The sequence below is a fragment of the Apium graveolens genome, chromosome 6, assembly GCF_009905375.1.
Source record: "Apium graveolens cultivar Ventura chromosome 6, ASM990537v1, whole genome shotgun sequence".
NCBI lineage: Eukaryota > Viridiplantae > Streptophyta > Magnoliopsida > Apiales > Apiaceae > Apium > Apium graveolens.
In genome coordinates this window covers 47,786,052-47,801,521 of record NC_133652.1, presented here as the reverse complement: position 1 = coordinate 47,801,521, position 15,470 = coordinate 47,786,052, and the positions used below count along the sequence as shown (strand labels likewise).

At 37.9% G+C, this 15,470-nt stretch overlaps 1 non-coding gene across 1 annotated transcript; it reads left to right on the top strand.

The window, feature by feature from the left end:
• The first annotated feature begins 3,143 nt into the window (after window positions 1-3,143).
• On the top strand, window positions 3,144-3,250 carry LOC141670054 (small nucleolar RNA R71). The gene has a single exon (XR_012554304.1). It is a non-coding gene; the product is annotated as a small nucleolar RNA R71 (small nucleolar RNA).
• Window positions 3,251-15,470: the final 12,220 nt, after the last annotated feature.

Genomic DNA, 15,470 nt, shown 5'->3' with positions numbered 1-15,470 from the left:
AAACGTGCGTGTGTGGATGCTTAACAGATATACTCTCGATACTAGATCAATAACCCTAACTTATCTATCATTGAAACAATCAAAAGTTTATAAACAGAATAGACAATAAACGCATTATGACTCATAACACCTCCTTTCTACTAGAGTTATACAAGGATTCACACTATTATTGAACACATAGCAAAGATGCTTATTTGATCGTGCAATGAATGAGGTCCCAAAAGACTTATACAATAATACCCATGTAGCGAGCGTTAGGTTAGCGGATCCCAGACTATAAAAGCCTTAGGTCACTAGGCACAAAGTCCCCTAGAACTTAATAACTCGAGTATTAAAGAGCTCACTCTTGATCAATTATGCATAAACACATACTTTTTTTCTATCTTTTTTTTCTCTTTTTTCTTTTTTTTCCTTTTTTTCAACAATTTCTGAATGAGTGTGTCTCGCTCCATCTCATTCAACCCTAGACTACTCATAAAAATATGAGTCGGCTACTAGCCATTTGATGCCTAGCCTTACAACAACTAGCAATGAAATCCAAGTTTTTCTCCAGATAAAAAAAATCCGTGTTTTTACGTCATTACGAGAATATCACAAATTCTAAATATAACCAAGTGATTAAATCTCAACAACAAACAAGTATGATCATGATCTAGATCAAAAGCAACCCTATAAGACTTTGTGAAAATATTTATTTCTGGCATGTAAATCAATTCATTAAGACTTAAACATCCCTCTATTCCTCATCACCACACTCAAATCAACATCAACTTATCAAATATCATAGTTCATCTTAAGGGATCATGCTAAATATGCATGCAAATACAACTATATGAAATTACATAAAAACAAACAAATATGTCCTAAATGAACAATCATGCAAAAATATGAATGAACTACAACTAAACATGCAACATAAATCTATATGGACACACACTACTAATCCTTACATTATCACCCCCAAACTTAAAATTTTCAATGTCCTCATTGAAGGCAATAATAAGGATTTCAGGCATACCTAATTAGCGGGAGATTCACCCTCATCGGGTGGAGGATCAGGTGGCCAATCAATCTCGCCACTAGTGTCTCGGAAAATAGTACCGAAAGCGTGTGTCAAATCTTCCGCAAAATAACGGTGAATGTCGTGCATGGCCTCCATACGCCTAATTACTCGCCTGTACTGCTCATCACCAACACCAGTCCTATCAACTACCTGCTGCACATGAGAAGAACCCTCTGTAGGCACTACAGGATCCGTTCGCCTACCCTCTACATCATCAAAGATATATCCCAACCCCTTGTCAGGGGGTGCACCTAAGAATGAATAACTCAAGTGATCTGGTAGTGGTTTGAGCTCAAGTGTGGGAGCATCTTCAATAGACGGCTCGAGACGCTCCTGAGAAATTTTCAGTTCTGCTAACCCAAGAGAATCGAATAGCACATCCAACTTCCTCTTCCACGGAGGTGCATTCAAAACCTGCAGTTGCTCTACTTTAAAACACTCCTCTTTAGCTGTGGGTAACTTTATTTCCTTGAACACATTAAAAGTGACCTTTTGATCGTGAACCTTCATCGTAAGCTCTCCTTTTTGCACATCGATCATAGTTCGGCCTGTAGCCAAGAATGGTCTTCCCAAGATAATGGGAATCTTCTTATCTTCCTCCAAATCAAGAGTTACAAATTCTGCAGGGAAGAAGAGTTTATCCACCTTGACCAAGACATCCTCCACTATACCTCGTGGATAAGCGATGGAACGGTCAGCTAGTTGCAATGACATGTATGTTGGTTTCGGCTCAGGCAGACCAAGCTTCTTGAAGATAGATAAGGGCATCAGATTGATGCTAGCTCCTAAATCACATAAACACTTGTCGAACGACAAGTTTCCGATGGTGTAAGGAATAGTGAAGCTTCCAGGATCTTTAAGCTTCGGAGGCAACTTCTGTTGCAGTACAGCACTGTATTCCTCCGTTAGAGCAATGGTCTCTAAGTCATCGAGCTTCACTTTCCGAGAGAGAATACCTTTCATAAACCTCGCATAGCTAGGCATCTGCTCAAGAGCTTCAGCGAAAGGTATGTTGATATGAAGTTTCTTGAACACCTCCAGAAACTTCTCAAACTGCTTATCCAGCTTTTTCTTCTGCAGCCTCTTAGGAAAAGGAGGTGGAGGATAGATCTGTTTTTCCCCTGTATTACTCTCAGGAGGAGTGTGTTCCACAGTAGTCTTCCTTGGTTCCACCTCTACTTCCTTCTGCACATCTTCTTCAGCTAAAACTTCAGATTCTGGAACTTGAGACTTTTCAGGCTCTTCGTCTTGCTGAACTTGGGGGCTTGCGACCTTTCCAGACCTTAAGGTGATGGCGTTCACCTGTTCTTCAACTTCCCTCTTGCCTGGATTTGTTTCTGTATTACTAGGAACCGTTCCTGGTGGTCGATTCAATAAGGCATTAGCAATTTGCCCTATTTGGTTCTCCAGATTCTGGATAGAAACAGCCTGGCTTTGGCATATAAGAGCCTGGTTTTTGCACATAAGCCTCAACTCCACCAATTCAGATTTTTCATTCGAAGATAGACCTGCATCATTAGTTTGTTGTTGAAGTTGGAGTTGTTGTCTTGGTGTAAATTGTTGCTGAAAACCAGGAGGGTTAAATAGCTTATTTGCAAACTGCTGGAATGGCTGTTGCATCGCATTCTGATTGTTGCTCCAGCTGAAGTTAGGATGATTCCAGTTGTTAGGATGATAAGTGTCTGGAACTGGTTGCTGCGATCTCTGAAAGTTGCTCACAAACTGAGCTGAGTCGCTAGATATAGCGCATTGTTCTGTCGCATGCGGACCTGCACACAGCTCACAAACACTGGTTATCTGCTTAACACCATAGTTAGCCAGAGAATCGATCTTCATAGACAACGCCTTTAGTTGAGCAGTGATAGCCGTAGCTGTATCCACCTCAAGAACTCCTGCTACCTTGCCCTGTGGACATCTCTGGGTTGGATACTGATATTCATTAGCAGCCATCAGTTCAATTAGATCATAAGCTTCCTCATAGCTCTTTGCACATAATGCTCCGCCTGATGCTGCATCGAGTATGGGTCTGGACTGTGCTCCCAACCCATTGTAAAAACAAGTGATGATCATCCAATCAGGAATTCCATGATGAGGACACTTCCTAAGCATCTCCTTGTAGCGCTCTCAAGCTTCACTTAGCGATTCTCCCGTTTGCTGCGCAAATTGAGTAATTGCGTTTCTGATTGCAGCTGTCTTCGCCATAGGGAAGAATTTAGTAAGAAACTTCTGAGCAAGATCTTCCCAAGTAGTAATCGAACCAGCTGGTAGAGAGTGTAACCAGCTCTTAGCCTTGTCCTTCAGAGAGAATGGGAACAGTCTCAGCTTCACAGCATCTTCGGAAACACCGTTGAACTTGATGGTATCGCATATTTCAATGAAATCCTTAATGTGTGTATTGGGATCTTCCGTTGGAGAACCCCCAAACTGGACTGAAGTCTGTACCCATTGAATTATGTCAGGCTTGATCTTAAAGGTATTAGCTGTGATAGCTGGCCGGACAATACTAGATTGAATGTCATTGATCTTGGGTTGAGAAAAATCCATCAAGGCTTTCGTTCGTGTTGCTGGATCTCCCATTGTAATGAGTACCTGAAACACAAACAAGTAAACCGTGAAAGTAAAAGAATCCGAGTCACTGAACTTTAACGACCACTGATGACAAGCACATAAACTAAAAATTAACACCGAGTCCCCGGCAGCGGTGCCAAAAACTTGTTAGGGCGAAAATACGCGCTAATATTCACGCAAGTATACGCGTTCGCAAGTAGTATAAGATATAAATCAGATTCGTTCCCACAAAGACTGGTTTAGGTTAAGTTCAATTTATGCTCCTATGCAATAATGTATGGTTATCGCTCAATGCTAAGACAAATAACAAATTGGGTTTTTATTAAACTAAGAGATTATACTAAATAACATTAACTAAGAGAATTGAAGTTGAATTACTATATATGACAAACATGGGATTCTAACTTCATTATATACTTCATTCAATAGCCTTCTCGTTCTTAACCTTAACATGTGATGGTGATGACACTAATCAGATAACACGAAACTGATAAACGCCAACTTTCGTTGCACGAGTACCATTCTACCAGACATCCACAAAAGAGATAGAAGCTGAATAGGCACCAATTATATTGAGACCCTATATGTCTATAGAATTTGACAACATAACGGTTTAAACACAAGTTATCTATCTTGATTACATAGGGCAAGTAAAATGGTTAGAGTTACCTACGAATCATGCATACACATACATGAACCTATGCTAGCATGGCAAGTTCTAAACCTCTACATTCACTGTCGCTTCAATAGAGATTAACACGCTATCTTATATGTTAGCTACGCACATAAGACGAATAAGCACAACCAATACTAGGATATCAATCAATCACCACACACCAAGATATCGAAACAATTAACTATTGAAATCCATAAGTAAATCCGCTAGAATCCCATGACAACGATTAGCCCATAATTGAACTCATCGTCACCATGAGTTCCAATAAAAGCATGGTATAAAACAAGGTCTTAATAAACTAAATAATAATCAAAGTACGAATAAACGAGATCTAGGTTCAACAAGAATGAAAACGAGCATCCAAAGTTACAACTAATTCAAAGAATCACAAGTTGAAAACAAGATCTTCTTTTTCGGAGTTGTTCTGTGCTTCTAGGTCTTCTCCTTGGTATCCCAATCTTCCCGAATGATGAAAACCCTTTTTTTTAAGTATATATACGCCCCTAGTGGACCTGGACCCTTAAAATCGTCAAATTCTACTCAAAAAAGGCTTTTTAGCGAAATCAGCGACCAGCCGCGCCCTGAGCGGCCGCTCAGCTCTGCTGAGCGGGCACTCAGCTACTGACTGGAAAAATATTCTGATGAATCTTGTTTTGACCATAACTTGAGTTCTACTCGTCAGAATTAGGCGATTCAACTGCCCACGCGAAGCTATTTGTAACACCCCCAGATCCGGGGTCGGGGATCCGGGTCGTCACGAGTTCCATTTCCCTTAACAACACCCAATCTTAATAAATAATCAACTACTCTGTACTTTGACCCCACAATAAACACACACACCACAAGTTATAGTCTCAGAGATGAATATCCAAAAATAATCACAAGTCGTTTTATTCCACAATTATATGCCAATACACCTTAAACAGGTTTCTGAATAAATTTACATTTCTTTGCCATTATTACAATTCATAAATATACATAATCTGATACATCAAAAGTTGAAAGCCTAGCCTATTGGTAGTTCCTACCTCAGCTATGGCGGCATCAGTGCTTATAGAAAACTGCGGAATGTCTCCTAACCTCTTGCGAATCGGAAGCTTGGTCCGGTTCATCTTGTCTATCTGATGTTGTGTGATGAAAGAAGAAAGCAAGGGTGAGCAGCAAGCCCACCAAAATAATATGTATAATGATTAACAATATATGAGCCTTCTCATAGTACTCATGAAAGTCTTGGTCAAAAGAAATGAACCAAGTTTGATATCTTAATGCGATGAAGTCGCAAAATATTCAGTATATATACATATATACTTTTCAAAATATTGGAAGTCCTCTTCCATGCATAATATACACAAAATCCCAGTGTATAACTGTATATATAAAAAAATATCATTGCAAGGTGATCTCATACATCTAACCTTGTCTCAACGTTTTTTTCTGAAAATCTTTGTCATTCATAAGACAATTATTAACTAGATATAAGTTTAAAAGATGAGGTTACCAAATACCCCAATATACTTATATCTTTCCCAATACTACTTGAACTACCACCGTTCAAGTTATAACCAGTTTCAAAAGTTCATCACATAGATGAGACTACAAGACAAGATTTGAATAGATTCAATCTTTGAAATATTATTGAATGAAATAAAGTTACGAGATACTTTATTTAGTCCCGATATATATATATATATCCACATATATATCTCTTTAAACATTTCCTGGAACCTCTGTTATATAAAGTATGAACAGAGTTTGAAACATCCAATGAATTTTGGAAAGGAAAAGAATTTTGGCATAAACCAGATATCTTGCTGATCAGGCAAAGATACCCATAAGTAACCTTTTCTACTAGTAGATGGACGAATTCCCCACTGGTCATCACCCTGGCCGCATTAGGACCTATGTTGGACTGCCACTCAGCCACTTATGCATTTGATGGACTCCCACTGAGCCACTTACACTATCATGGATGCCCACTGAGCCCATGTTGCTTATGCCGACTCAATAGATGGACTTACTTCCCGAACGTTGGGTAAGTAATCAATTCATTTACCAAAACTGCAACCTTGTTGCGAATATAAAATACACCACAGAGCCGGATCCCTCAGGTTTTAAGCGAGTATTTAAATCCCCTTAAAAAGGAAGATCTTAAATATAAAAATGAGTTTTGGGATCCGCTCTAACTTTTAAAAATCATTTTGAAGACTCGAAAACACTTTATAGAGTGTTTGGAGTAAAGCTGATTTAATGAAGTAAATCAGTCCCCAGAATATTTAGAAAATGACTGAATATTATTAATTAAATAATATTCCCATAAAGAATAATCTTTATAAAAATAATTGAAGTAGAAGTATTAAAATTTATACTTGAAACGAGTATTAAATAACCAAAGATATACTTATATGAAAGTATTATCTTCATTTGAATAACCGAAAATAAGTTTGATTATCGAAACATTATTCTTTAATAAAATACAGAATATATCTCAGCAAATAATCGGAGTCATAGATCCTCAAATGAATATTCAAATAATATTCATTAAATAATATAAACTGAGTCATAAGTCCTCGAATGAATATTCAAATAATATTCAAATAATAAAATAAAAGGAGTCATAAGTCCTCGAATGAATATTCGTAATAATATTCATTAAATAAAATAAAGTTTAAAGTTATCGAATAAACCTTATTCGATTAATAGTTTGGAAAACTATAACCATATATATATAAATATATATATATATATCCATATCCATATATATACAAAATCTACTCGGGATCCTCGACTCCCGGTTTTAGAAATTTTTTTTCACCTTTGGGTCCCTACACTAAGGGTATATGCAAGATACCGCTATCCTCTAGCATAGGTATTATCAACTGAACCAACAGATATATATTTCAAGAATATGAAACAGGCATGCATATATACCATATCACATGCTACAATATATCGCAAGAATTGCTAATAACAATCATGCACTTATCACAAGATAATGCATATACATATATTTACATCACAACAACAGTATAACGGGTAGAAAACTTGCCTGAGCGACTTGGGGTGATAAAAGGCTCGGGACGAGTCTGGTAACCTATAAACAACAAGTAAGTTGGAATTAAACCAAAATCACTTGTAAATCTATACTTTAACTAACTTAGACTGTAACGCTTGTTTTGCGCTCACTGATTTGCTTAAGTCACTCGGGTACCCTCGGCTCCACCATTTTTAATAATTTAACCTTTACGAGTTTTAAAGCGATTCCTTCGCGAGTGTCTTACCAACTGCCTAACACACTTACCATAAATGTTTCATACATTAATTAACCCTTTTTGGTCTTTAACCTATGTTTCAAAGTAAGGCGAGGGAAAAAGTTTCGTTCGCGAAACGCCGTTACTTGAAACGGTCGTTTCTCCTAAACCGTGCATCGGAATCGAACGAACTACATATCAAAACGAAGCTCGTAACATGAGCTATCTAAACATGGCAGTGGTCATAATCTAGCAGGGGGTTCTCGGGTCCTAATGCTATGTACAAAAACAGTCCAAAGAAAATCGGACGTTACGACGGCTATATTTACGCGATTTCCCAATTTTTAACCATTCAAAACCAACCTCAAATCCAACATACAACCAACATCCATCCTCATCACATCATAACAACCCCAACCAATTCAATTTAATCATTTATACTTATGCCTAAGCTTAGTTTAACCATACTTAAGTTCTTTTAATCAAAACCACAACATTTACCATTCCATTTCACTACCATTCCAAATCCCAAACTCTAAATCACAACAACAAGCTACAATATCATCCTACCAATTAAAATAATCTTATAATACATAGGGATCTAGGGTTTGGAGATGGTATACCTTCCTTGAAGTGGTGGGATGAGCTAGGAAGCCTTAAGAAGCTTTGAGAAGTCTTAGGAAAGCTTGGATCTTCAAGAAAAACAAGAAAACTTCAAGTAAAAAAACTTGAAAACACTATTCATAGTCTTCTTCTTTGATTAAATGGAGAAGATTGAGAAGGAATTGATGGCTTAAACTCATGGTATAGCCCTAACTAAGCATGAAGATGATTAGGGAATTTACTCACCAATTTAGGAAGCTTGGATCTTGAATTTTTGAAAATTCTTGCCTAATGAATAGTAAAAAGCCGAGAGCTTCAAGAACAAAGCCTTGGTTGCTTTTTGATTTTTGATGAAAATGATTTTTTCTTGGCTTGGTTGCTTGGTTTTTGTGCTTGTTTTAGTCAATTACCTTCTTGCCCTTGAATTTGTGTGGTTACAAAGCCACCACACCTCCTTCCTTCCCATGTCATGCTTATGTCACCTTGCACATGTCATAATGCTCCCACTTGTCCACACCTTGTGGTTTGATGATGTCACAGTCCCTGGCTTCTTGTACAAGCTTGTCTCTTGGTCACTTATTTGTTTTACGGTTCGCTTATCTTTCGTTCTTGTTTATCGTTTGAGGGATCATACCCGGGATCTTATTACTTAGGTTCCCTTAACCTTTCTCAATATATTGTATTCCTTCTATGATCCTCTCCTATAATCCTTTAATTTAAATCCCTTTTATCCTGTTACCTTATACTCAATTCTCTCCGTATCTTGTGGATTTCCGGGAAAAATCAAAGTGTTCGGAATTGGATTCTGATGATCTTTACATACACTTATATACCACATAGAGTACTAATAATATCCCATAAGATCAATAACAGAACCCCTACATAGCGTGGCATGAAAAGTTTTCTCGTTCAGCAAAAACACTATTCATAAGGGTTTCAAAATTTCTCAAAAATTGGGGTTATTACAGTCTCCCCTCCTTAAAAGGATTCCGTCCCGGAATCAGATAGAAAACAAATGGGGATACTTTCTTAGCATTACACTTTCTAACTCTCGAGTCAATTTTCTACATTGTGGTTCTACCACCAAACTCTGCCTAGTTTGATAATCCTTCTCCTAAGCACTTGTTCCTTTTCACTCTATAACCCTTTCTGGTTACTCCATATAGGTTACGTCGGGTTGCATATCTATGCGCTCATATGCCTCTACTTATCTGGCATCTGAATTATACTTCCTTAACATTGATACGTGAAACACGTTATGAACTTGCTACAGGTTCGGGGGTAGGGCTAGCTCATATGCTAACTTCCTAAACGTCTTAATATATCCAAGGGTCCAACAAATTGTAGACTTAGCTTTCCTTTCTTTCCGAACCTCATCAATCCTTTCCAAGGGATACCTATAACATTACTAGGTCCCCTATTTCATACTCTTTATCCTTTCGTGTCAAATCAACACACTTATCATGTCCATCTTGGGCTACTACCAGCCGTCCTCTGATTAGATCTATCATATCCTTGGTCCTTTGGACTACTGCGGGTCCGAGCATCTTGCGCTCTACAACTTCATCCTAACATAAGGGAGATCGACATTTTCTTCCCTCAAGGATCTCATAAGGCGATACCTCAATACTGACATATGATCTATTGTCGTAAGAAAACTCAACCCGTGTTAAGTGATCATTCCAATTTCTTTCAAGTCTATTGCACAGACTCTCATTATAGCTTTTAGCATTAGAGCTTTTGCTTCTCACTACCCATCCTTTTTCCCAGTTCGTAGTCGCTACTATCTTCCGTTTCTAATATTATACTAGTTATACTTTTGCTCGTTAGCGTTCTATAACCTTTTAATAACCACGTCAACCTTAGTATCACGAATGTGTTTCCATTCCGAATACTACCACAACTTTATTACTCCTTTTTCAGCTGTTTCTATTTCCCAAAGTTTGATCAATCATATAGAAGTAAAGGAATTTGTTGAGAGATCACTATGATCATGAACACTTGTTATCTCGCATAGTTAGTACAGAAGGTGGCCAGCCTTTAGTACTTGACAAGCAATTAAACAATAGTTGGTATCCTACTAGGCTTCTATCACACAGATAGACAGTCATTCGGCAATACCTCCCCTTCTGGAAGGGTTGTTCTTCTCAACTTACATGAAATGAAAAGAAGAGAAAAGAACGAACTGAAGAGAATTGTATATATAAAAAAAAATATACTGCCACAAAATATCTGGCTTGGAACCTACCTCTGAACTATAGAGGTTTGTCATAGGAGAACAAAACATATATGTATTTATATCAACATCAAGTATTATAGCATCCTATTTCACATGGCTAAATATTTTTGCTATTCCGTCCATCATTCTATGGACCCATGCTCTTCCTCGAGCTTATACACAATCACCTTTGAAACTCCCTCGACATCGAAAATCGAATCTGGGATCTCATTCTATACATCATCGTTACTAGAATTCTATGCATGCACCGCAACCTTCCTCGTATAATAATACGACTCTCTATTGATAATAAAGAATAATAATTCACTAGGTAGATACTCTACTTAATTAGTCTATCAATGATAACTTATACACTACCACGACCCGATTAGTTGTACTCAATCTCAACACCCATTCCAATACAACTCTCACGGTTGTAATCAGCTCATTACTCGCAGAATCATTGCTGCCTTACTATGGTCCACCACTGACTTACTGTAGTCATTCATTTTCCATGAAGTCTTAATAGCTAACCATACGGAGTCCATACATCTCGTATCTAATTCTCCTAAGGAGTTAACATAACCACCAATCACAATCATGAAGAACACTCCAAACTCTGACGTACTTTCATGACATGAAGTAGATAAAATTGCAGAAGAGTTTCAATCAAAGCAACGATAGCAGGTTAATACCATTCTTAATCATATGCCTTAAATAGAAGACTTAACTCAAAGGTTCGTCTTGTCCTTTTTGAAACATGGTCCTGGCTTATCTCAAGATAGGACCTCCTAAGATAGATAGCCCGCTCATGGCGATTACATGAATTAAACCTTTACCAACTACTATTACGGTTGGGTATTGCACAGTCATCAGAAGGAATGTCAATCTTCCAAACCATAATACAACCTTCATAGTTTTAACCATCCTCACTGTATTATTTTGGCACAAGCGCCTATAATTATCCTCTTACCTTTAAAGTGTCGGCCACCTCTTTGGCCTTTCCTGATAGTAAAATTTCCTTACAGTCAATTTCATTTTAACCACTTTCACAAATTTTCTACCCTATTTCCGATCACTGCTTGAGTGAAGATGTTTTCCTTAAAATCTGATAAGTAAAAAAAAATCACCATTTTTCCATAAGTTATTGCCTCAGTCTTTAGAGGTTAATCACTGTCATGACTGACTCTCAATCATAATTAGAACATCTTTTATCTTAAGTCCTAATTGCCCTGAATAATTTCGACCATTACTGGTTCGATCCATACTTTCTCGTGGTTTAACACGTGCCCCACTTGGCAACACTATAATTACGTCATATTTCCTTTATCCACATTTCTATTCTTGAGAATTTTGAATATTACCTTTCTCCTTGTAAAACCTCTAAGGTTATCCTTGAATCGTTCCTCCTGTATTCCCTAGATACAGGGCATATCAAAATACCATATACTAATACTAGAATCATTGTCTATATACTTTTTGAAAAAAAAAATTCTCCACTGATTCTTTAAAGGTTGTTATTAGCTTAATCCTTTCCAATTCATACTGTCAAATTTCATACTATCCCTATTAAGGGTGAAATGCCAACCTTTATGCATTCCCCTAGGATTCATTTTAAGTTACCGATGTTCTATCCTTAATTCCACCTTTGAAAAGGTACATGCATCCATCCATGGATAAACCAAGTCATATATCCTTGATAGATTATCTTCTTCATCATTCCCACCTCGATAGTCTATACCTAACTTCATAATAGCATCCTTATTCAAATTGAGGTCAATCCATATGGCCTCCAAAAGATAACAATGGTCATCCGCTTTTCTTTCCTGATTTGGTAATGATAACATGGATGTTCTGGAAGATATTGGTCATGTTCAACGTGAACTTCTTCTTAATAATTCCTTATTTACTTTTGTTGTTTATCTCAACAGTCACCTCAATGTTGGGATACCTCTCATACCTGGCGTCTCCCTTTCTGAGTATCGAGCCACCGGTCTTACATTTCACATTATTGAAGGTCACTTCCTTCATCCAATTTTTCTACTTTCTTACTTTCTTGTCTCCTTAGTCTATCCGCGTCTTATTATTTATCCTTCGAACTATCTAAAGGTTTCCTTGAATCCTCCCAACTTAAAGGGGATAAAATGTACATAACTCATATGCCTTCAACCATCAACTTTAACTCATGGTGAATCACCCTCATCCTGACGATTACATACTTTTCTATGTCTATTGCTACGAGTCTTTAGGGTTTCCTCATACCCAACTCCCTTATCATACCTCAAACTCTATTGCCTTTATATTCCTTTCCACTTCAGTTTCTTTTTATTTTCCTTTCTCTTATCATTATTTCATGAACTAACACAACATAAGTATTGATTCCAAACATCCCGTCATTCTGGATTCGTGTCCTCAGAACGAATCTTGATAACTTTTACAACTTAGATTCATAATTCATCATACTCATCCACTTTCGTTCTAGCTCCAAAGCTTTTACACTATCTCCTTATCTTTGGGAATTACTTTCCCGAAAACAATTGACTGAACTTAAATCAGTTTATTCTAACCTCTGGCTCCGTGCCTTTCTTGGTCTTTCACCAGCGGGTGGTCTCTCTCTTAGGAGGGTAAGTGACAAAAACAGTCTTTTGTGGTTCGTCAATCATTCAGAATCTCAAATGATTCCTCTATTTCCTTTAGCCAGGCTCTTGCCTCGACTAGGTCAACCTGTTCCTTGGAACTCTGAGAGCTTAGAGACTTAAAGGTCCTGAAAGAATTTCCTATCGCATTGTTTCCTCAAGGTGGTGGTTGGGGATAATAGTCTAAGTTCTGTCTAGATAGGTCCATGAATTGCCGTATAGGAGTACCGTCTTGGGTCTCCTTTCCTTACTCGACTTTCTGTTTCCTTAGTATGAAATGTTTCATCCTACTCCCCATAATTGGGGTCATCTTTTAATTTAAAATCCTCATTTTCCACTCCATTATGTCATGGGTTCCTTCTATCTTGATGGCGACCTCCCTGACTATCACGTTCAGGGTTTGCTCTAAATCTTATTCCTCAAACTATGGCTCTCATCTAAGTTCTCATCCTTACGCTCTTGAACTTTCAGAACCCAAATTCTATAGGAATACCTCATTATTCCCTTATCATCTTTCTCTGGCACCGTATGCTCTTTTCCAATAATTCGGTCTCTATTGCAATCTCAAACAGCTTTTCGGTACCGGCTCCGGTTACCTTCACTACTATTTCCAAAATCTCTTATAAACTCTCCCAAAGACATTATCATCTTGAGTCTCTCCTTTTTACTAAGGGCATCAGCCACCACATTGGCTTTCCCCGAATGATAAAGAATCTCCCAATCATTATTCTTGATTAGCTCTAACTGCCTCCTCTGGCATATGTTGAGCTCTTTCTACGTGAAAATGTACTAGAGCACTTATGGCTTAGGTAATTCTCGCACTTCTCTCCATACAAGTAGTGCCTCCAATCTTTAGGGTAAAACTATTGCCACGAGCCTAAGCTCATGGGCGGGGATATCGAATTTCATATTACCTTAATTGTCTTGACATGTACGCGATTACCTTACCGTGCTACATAAGCACACACCCTAAGCCCTTGTGCGAAGCGTCACTACACTTCACAAAATCTCCTTTTCCATCCGGCAATGCCAGCATAGGGGCCATCACCAACCTCTGCTTCAGTTCTTGAAAGCTGTTCTCGCATTTCTCTGTCCATTCGAACTTCTCAGTCTTATGAGTAAGCCGCGTTAAGGGGGTTACTATCTTTACAAACTTGAACGAACCTCTGGTAGTGACCGGCCAATCCTACCTCTGGTAGTCGACCTAACCATGGTCATCAATTCATCAGTGGTCCTTTATCCAATCTTGTCAGGATCCTCCATGGGATCCTCCTCAACAACTATCCCTTCTAGGACAACATCCTCAACCGCTACATCCTCAATATCAACATCATCCGGTCCTGCATTAGGACACTCTATCGGATCCACAATCCGATCTCCAATTAGTAATAAAACATCATCGCACTGTTGCTCCTCAACCTCAGGGTTCGGAGTCCCGCTACCATATACGATAATGAACTACGCTCCTATCACAATATTTATAAGGGTTCCCATAAGGGTTTTAACTGTCAGTACTACGTTAGGTAGCCCGACTATGAACTTGGCAAGAGTTCTTATTATCTTTGTGAACTTATTATCTTAACGTCACATCATCTCTGAGGTTTATAACGCTTAGCTCTGATACCACTTCTGTAACACCCCCAGATCCGGGGTCGGGGATCCGGGTCGTCACGAGTTCCATTTCCCTTAACAACACCCAATCTTAATAAATAATCAACTACTCTGTACTTTGACCCCACAATAAACACACACACCACAAGTTATAGTCTCAGAGATGAATATCCAAAAATAATCACAAGTCGTTTTATTCCACAATTATATGCCAATACACCTTAAACAGGTTTCTGAATAAATTTACATTTCTTTGCCATTATTACAATTCATAAATATACATAATCTGATACATCAAAAGTTGAAAGCCTAGCCTATTGGTAGTTCCTACCTCAGCTATGGCGGCATCAGTGCTTATAGAAAACTGCGGAACGTCTCCTAACCTCTTGCGAATCGGAAGCTTGGTCCGGTTCATCTTGTCTATCTGATGTTGTGTGATGAAAGAAGAAAGCAAGGGTGAGCAGCAAGCCCACCAAAATAATATGTATAATGATTAACAATATATGAGCCTTCTCATAGTACTCATAAAAGTCTTGGTCAAAAGAAATGAACCAAGTTTGATATCTTAATGCGATGAAGTCGCAAAATATTCAGTATATATACATATATACTTTTCAAAATATTGGAAGTCCTCTTCCATGCATAATATACACAAAATCCCAGTGTATAACTGTATATATAAAAAAATATCGTTGCAAGGTGATCTCATACATCTAACCTTGTCTCAACGTTTTTTTCTGAAAATCTTTGTCATTCATAAGACAATTATTAACTAGATATAAGTTTAAAAGATGAGGTTACCAAATACCCCAATATACTTATATCTTTCCCAATACTACTTGAACTA